This window comes from Bombus impatiens, unplaced genomic scaffold (genome assembly GCF_000188095.3).
Source record: "Bombus impatiens unplaced genomic scaffold, BIMP_2.2 scf_0144, whole genome shotgun sequence".
NCBI classification, from domain to species: Eukaryota; Metazoa; Arthropoda; class Insecta; order Hymenoptera; family Apidae; genus Bombus; species Bombus impatiens.
The window spans coordinates 412,028-419,375 of record NT_176563.1 but is presented as its reverse complement, the minus strand read 5'-3'; the positions used below and the strand labels follow the sequence as shown (position 1 = coordinate 419,375).

The window sequence follows — 7,348 nt, the reverse complement described above, 5'->3', positions numbered from 1 at the left end:
TCTCTTTTACCCGCTTCGCTCTTTTCTCCTCACCGCCGCGTATTTAGACGCGCTCTGGCCGTGTGCACGCTGTCCCCGCGACAGCGGACCGCGCGTCGACGCGGGATTCCCGCGTTTCGGAACCCGCGCATGGGAAAGGGACGACGAACCGAGGGGGGTTACCCGTGGGGTCGCGTCATCCACGAGGGTGAAGCTCGAGTTCAGAAGAGGCGCCACAGGCCCTCGCAGATTGTGTGTGTAGCGCACTCGGCGACGCTTTGCCTGGACAGGGTTCCGGTCGCTTACATGGGGAATATGAGACGTTCAACTTTGTGGTGTTTCCTGCGGATCGTTTCAGGGAATTATTGTCTAGCATGGACGGGGTATCGATGAGAGGAATCGTGGAATTGTGTTGGAATTGACAGCTTTATGAATGAATGTATTTCGGTGATTGGGTTGTTTATATGACTTGGTCTTCGCCTGGATTAAGGTCGTTGAGTTATATCTTCCTGTCCCTGTGGGAAGATTTTATTCGTCGAGGACGATAGTAGGCTTTAAATAATTCAGTTAATGGTAAAGTTAAATTTAATATGAGGTAATCTTGGTGGATAGTATTTCTGTTATTTTGGGGCGGAATTCATCGAGTAGTTAAGTTGCATATTCGATCGTATATTTTGATTTTATATAGTGGTAAATGCTTTATGCTATTAAATAGGTTAGGTGATGATGAGGTTATGTTTTATGTGGGATTGTAAATCACTGAATAGTATATCGCTTTTAGCTTGTTTTGAAGTTGTCGAGAAATTACGTTGTATATTTGATAGAAGATTTAGTGTAGTATATACGTAGGTAAATATGAGGAAGAATATTAACGTATTAACGTTAATACGTAACTACTTAATAGTAGTAGCACAAGGAAACTACTTCGATAACGCGTACCCTTATATTGCAGTAAGAATAATTATACTGCAATCGAACGTTTGCTCAATTTCCTGGCATTTTCTTGACTTGCGAGCGTGAAGCTACTAACACCAAGTAAACGCTACTGGACCCGACTTTTGTCGGGAAGTAATATAACTACTTAACCAAGTTCGTATTTAAAAATTAATACAGGAGAATACCAACCCTTTTCGTTGCTTCGTTTTTATGTAGCTACATTTTGTATTTTCCGATACTAAAATCACTATTCAACGAGTATTAAAATATTATCACTTCGAATATTATTTCACAATGTTATTTCGAATATCGCGACTTCACCAGGTGAATGGGATAAAGTAAGAAGCATGAAAGTTTACAACAACCAATGTACGATATATTGGTACGCGACAATTGAAATTCGAACTAGTGAGAGTCACCACTACAATAACAATAGTAACGTTGGTAACGAAGTACGATACTAACAGAATTACTGTAGAAAGGCACTTCAAAAAACTGATACACCTTCCATTCTCGTGGCTGCATTTTCATTCCGATTTCACTTGTTCTATAACCCGGACTATTTCAATCTAGAACATCACAATCCTCGAGTTCTACACAATATTTATCTTATCTCCTAGACAAACATTCCGGAAGAGCTCAGGAAGGAATTCCGATGGAGTTTCACTTTATTCGTTCATTACTTAAATCGCAATTTTAAATTAAAAACAAATCTAAACATGTGAGTTGACCAGATAAATCTCCTACTCTACGAAAACGTTGCAGAATCGTACCATTCATTTGGATATCATTTTTCCTAGAGTTATTTTAAACTGGAAACGTCTCGACATTTATCTAGAAATCTATAAGAATAGTTCTCCACAAAACTTATCTAATCTCCCAGGAAACTATTCTAAAAAAACCTTGAAAGGAAATCTCGTTCGTAATCTGACTCGCAAATCAAATATATCTCGACATTCCAGTTATCCATGAGAAAACTGTCTCGAAATCGATGAAAAAATTCCACAAAGCGGCAAACAGCCACATCGTTGCATGACTATCGCTCCATTTCCATTCAGATTTCATTCTTCCACGGGGTCATCTAGAGGCCGCGTTAACGCTTAATTAACGCAGATGGTTAACCAGTACTGCGTGCGCGAACGTAAGGTGCACACGACATGGTACCACAAGGAAGAGCAACGGAAAGAATAGTCGATGACAGTGATAGTTTACAAGCCACGAGTTCTACACAATATTTATTTTATCTTCTATACAAACATTCCGGAAGAGTTTAGAAAGGAATTTTGGAGAAATTTCACTTCCTTCGTTCATAACCGAAATGGCAATTTTAAATAAAAGAAAAGTCTAAACATGTAAGTTAAGCAGAAAAATCTCCTACTCTACGAAAACTACACTGCAGAAAAGTAACATTCACTCGGATATCATCTTTTCTAGAGTTCAAACAATTTTAAACTGGAAGCCTCTGAGCATTTATTTACAAGTCTATAAAACCAGTTCTCTACAAAATTTATATAATCTTTCCGGAAATTATTCTAGAAAATCTCGAAAGGAAATCTCGTTCGTAATTTAGATTGCAAACCAAAAATATCTCGACATTCCAGTTCTCCATGAGAAAAGTGTCTGGAAATCGATGAAAAAATTCCACAAAGTAGCAAAGAGTTACATCGTTGCATGACTATCGCTCCATTTCCATTCAGATTTCATTCTTCCACGGGGTCATCTAGAGGCCGCGTTAACGCTTAATTAACGCAGATGGTTAACCAGTACTGCGTGCGCGAACGTAAGGTGCACACGACATGGTACCACAAGGAAGAGCAACGGAAAGAATAGTCGATGACAGTGATAGTTTACAAGCCACGAGTTCTACACAATATTTATTTTATCTTCTATACAAACATTCCGGAAGAGTTTAGAAAGGAATTTTGGAGAAATTTCACTTCCTTCGTTCATAACCGAAATGGCAATTTTAAATAAAAGAAAAGTCTAAACATGTAAGTTAAGCAGAAAAATCTCCTACTCTACGAAAACTACACTGCAGAAAAGTAACATTCACTCGGATATCATCTTTTCTAGAGTTCAAACAATTTTAAACTGGAAGCCTCTGAGCATTTATTTACAAGTCTATAAAACCAGTTCTCTACAAAATTTATATAATCTTTCCGGAAATTATTCTAGAAAATCTCGAAAGGAAATCTCGTTCGTAATTTAGATTGCAAACCAAAAATATCTCGACATTCCAGTTCTCCATGAGAAAAGTGTCTGGAAATCGATGAAAAAATTCCACAAAGTAGCAAAGAGTTACATCGTTGCATGACTATCGCTCCATTTCCATTCAGATTTCATTCTTCCACGGGGTCATCTAGAGGCCGCGTTAACGCTTAATTAACGCAGATGGTTAACCAGCACTGCGTGCGCGAACGTAAGGTGCACATGACAAGGTGCCGCAAGGAAAAGCAACAGGAAGAGTACTTGATACTTGCTTACGTAGCTAAAGAGCACACATATACGGTAGCACATTAAAGTACTTAAAAACTTATAGGATACTTTTATGAATATTACGTGTATCATAGAAAGCAATTTAAAATTTCATTATCACTATCGAGACATGGAATAAAATTGCATTGACTATAAGACATCTAATAAGAGTATGTTTCTAATGACAGTATATATTTCGCAGAGATTCTAAGAATATTCACACAATCAATTATCTATTACACTAATAACCTTTGATATTCATTGAAACCATCAATAACGCTTACTGTATGCTGAAACTTGCTATTCATTCTGTATACCAACTTCTTATCACATATTACTGTATGTTCGCAGCAAATATCTATAGATATAAATAGTTTCAAATTTGACCAATATAATCATGACGATGGCGTTTCATTATGATACTAGTAAAATTTCCAAATGTTTCAATAACACACATACGGTATACAGGTAAAAATTTGCCATGGTAAGTGTTCGAATACTTTGCTCAGCTACTGTGTACATAAGTACGTGTAACGCGGGAGAACACGATGGTGTGCGATGGAACAACGATCCGGCTCGTGCGGAGGGCAGAAAGTAGATCCTGCAAAATCATCCGTGGCTCGTGTGCACCTCTAATGAAGATGTGGTAGATGTATGAATAAGCGGATATACTCGACGTCCACGACGTTGCACACCGATGGTGTGCTGTTGCTGCTTTGCTCTGTTGCTGTTCATGCTTGAGCGTGTTGTTCGTTGCCTCTGAAAATCGCGTGCAATGTCGGAGGACGGCAGGTGGACGGTGAAGGGAAAATAATGTTCACCGCGGCGGGTGATATCGCGGCTGCGAAATTCCTTTTGCTTTCTCTTCTGCTCGACAGGCAGAAAGAGAGAAAGAGAGAGAGAGAGGGAGAAAGAAAGAAAAGAAAGAGAGAGAGAGAGAGAGGAGAAGAGAAGGACTTTTAACTTCGCGGTGGGTGTAGCCGGCTCGTTTGTATAGTCGCGCATTATTCCGCGACGTGACGGTTTAATGGTGGAGGCCCGATTTCTCGCAAACGCGAACGCGCGCGCAAGCACCAGCGCGGACAGAAGCTACGATTGCGAGAGCCACCGTGCAACCAGGATTGCGAGAGACCAAACGTTGCATTCTATATGTGTTTGTGTGTATGTAGTCGTTGATTCTGTACAGTTTCTTTATTTGTGCTTGCCTTTCTTTCAGCTTTTGCTCTTTTTTTCCTGCCATTTCATTGTGGAGAAAGGAAAGAGAATGGAGATCTTATCCATCGGGTTGATAACGCGATTTGTTGGCACATTGTCCTTATGTTCAGGTTCGTGTGTTATGTCTTGAAGTTCAAAGTAAGTCCATTTTCACAGTCATATAAGGATAAATCAGAGATGAAAGTAGTTTTGTATTCGAGAATTTATAGTTTGGAATTTGTTCGTAACTCTAATCTTTGTTTTATTCTGCAGCCTACATCGCTAGGTACGACGTGGCTGAAAACGGAACGAAACTGTTAGGTTCAAAGACGAAGTTCTTTAAAAATATCTGGCGATCTCATTGGAAAGTTAGGTATAACCATTTGTAAAATTACATACATTTAACGCGATACTAAAATAGATACAAACAAAATTTATTAAATAAAAACATTCAAGTCAATTTCCCGTCGTCGATTCTTCCTATCCATCAACCTGATTAACCTCTACTATACAGTTTCGTTCGATGCTTGCATCGTTGGTCGTAGCAAAATTTCTTCGTCTCAGCTCATTTCGTACCTTAACATCGCATAATGGAAAAAACACGATTCAACAATCCAGTGAGTTTTTATAATTTCGAGCGAGGCAACTCTCACGGCGCAGCGGTCAGAAGTGAAACGAACAAAACGGTCGAGGTCCACTCGAGATCGCACAATCTGGCCGTGTCTTTAGTTGCGCGGGAATGCAAGGGAGAGGGCAGCTGGGTGGCGTAAGGTTCTCAGGTAGGTACATTTAGACGGACGTGCGCACGTCGAGATTCGTGGCCGTTCGCCGATCGTTGACACGAGACCGGAGCGCTCGACTGCATTATCGTTGGCGTGCGAACAGGTAACCTCGCGATCTCTCTCGCTGCCAGCGTGCATATGCGCGCGGCTATTTTGTTATGCCGGACCCGTCCACGCGCTGCGCAAACAAATACCCCGCGAAACGATCGTAACAGCGGCGTGTACACGCGCGACGATATCTGCTTTGGGAATTCTTCCTCATAGGCAGAGCCATGAGCGGAGAGAGAGAAAGAGAACATTGTAAATCAATGATATTAATATCAGCAATAATTTCGATGGTAATTCCCACGATGGCCGATACCATTGTCCCAGAAAGTATATTATTTGCGGTTGAAAATGGTTATCGATCTTTCAATGGGTTTCGTTAAATAGAATATGAACCTGTGGTCTACTAGTCGTGATCGATGATGCGTTTCGTTTGGTTAACTGTCTATTTCGATCGGACGTAGTTTCTTATGTTTGGACTTTATTTTCATTAATCGTGGTATAGATTCTTCTAGACGAGAGTTCCTAGGATGTGTTATCGTAAGATTGTAAGATACTTTTTCACTGTTTGTATGTTTGTAATCTATTTTTAATTTAAGCGTGATTTATGTAACACTAAATGATCCTTCCAGATGAAAATTCCTAGGAAATGATATTAAAGATTCGAGGTTGACTACCAAGACAAATCTATAAAATATCTTTGTTCAATTGTAGGATTTTTTACGTTTACATTTTCTGTTTAATTTAAGCGGAGATCGAATAATTTCTCTAGACGAAAATCCCTAGGAAGTGGAATGATATTAAAGATTCAAGACGGGCTATAAGATTACAAAACACCTCTGATCGATTGTAGGAATATGAGATACGATTATAAGATTGCGAGATTACCACTGTTATCGTAAGAAATTTATATCTATCGATCCAACCTCCGAAAGCTCATCCTTGTCTCAACTGCTCTTAGTAGTCACGTCGCTGGAATACGCAAGGACCTCCTGACTGATATTCAACTCGATCAATACCCCTCACCTTCCTCGACACTATTACCAATATTACCACAACAAATATATCTATTCGTAATTCCATCGATCTATTGACCCATCTACAGGATTCTCGTGTCTAAAAACCACGAATCCTCATCCTAAATCAACAACTCGCCGGTATACGACTATGAAGTACAAATACTTCACCGAATCCGCGCAAGGCATTATTTTAACATTATATCGAAACAGACCGTTAAAGTTTATAGTTACAGTAGATGTATGTTCTAATGAACTGTCGTTCTATTTATCTATCTAAAGAACGTTTGAAAACCGAAATTCATGCACTCATAACGATCTATAGCAAACTCTACATTTTTGTTGAGATGAAAACAATAGACCAACAGAAAAATCATTGTCGCATTCCATGATCATTCTTTTTCATCTGACTAAATATACTTCCTATCATATATACATGCATATATGTAAATCTATATATAATGTATATCTTTTATATATACATAAGTAAGACACATAAATATATGGATTATTTCATTAACGAGCAATGAATAATAATTGGTATATATTAATCGGCCATTTGTTTTTCCGACATAGAAGTCTGGTCCCATAAGTTAGGATTTAGATGAGTCAGGGAGTCTACTTTATACATGTACTTATACATTCGATTGCTGTGACGTGTTCGTCAGAGCACGCATCGTCTGTAAACATAACTCAACGCGGCTAAGCAGCCGAGTAAAGGAGCGGGGTGACGGGGAACGGCTCATCGGTCGGCGAGTTTCTCTCCCCGTTCAATTTTCCCGGATATCCTTTCACGCGGTCCGCGGACTCGTCCTTCCACGACCCAGGTCCAGAGTGCGTTCGAAGCTGTCGAGGCTGTCTGTCGAAGGGAAGTCGGTACGGTGAGAGGCGGACACGAAGGCCTCGTGCGCCACGGGCCAC

The 7,348-nt window shown here is 39.8% G+C and overlaps 1 protein-coding gene and 1 pseudogene across 1 annotated transcript in view; one reads left to right on the top strand and one right to left on the bottom strand.

Annotated features, from left to right (window-relative positions):
* LOC100744885 (centrosomal protein of 290 kDa) overlaps nucleotides 1–7,348 on the bottom strand; it is a 175,621-nt gene that overhangs the window by 7,827 nt on the left and 160,446 nt on the right. The window lies entirely within an intron of this gene.
* The window catches only part of LOC112212288, a 3,520-nt pseudogene continuing 1,888 nt past the window's right edge, over nucleotides 5,717–7,348 (top strand).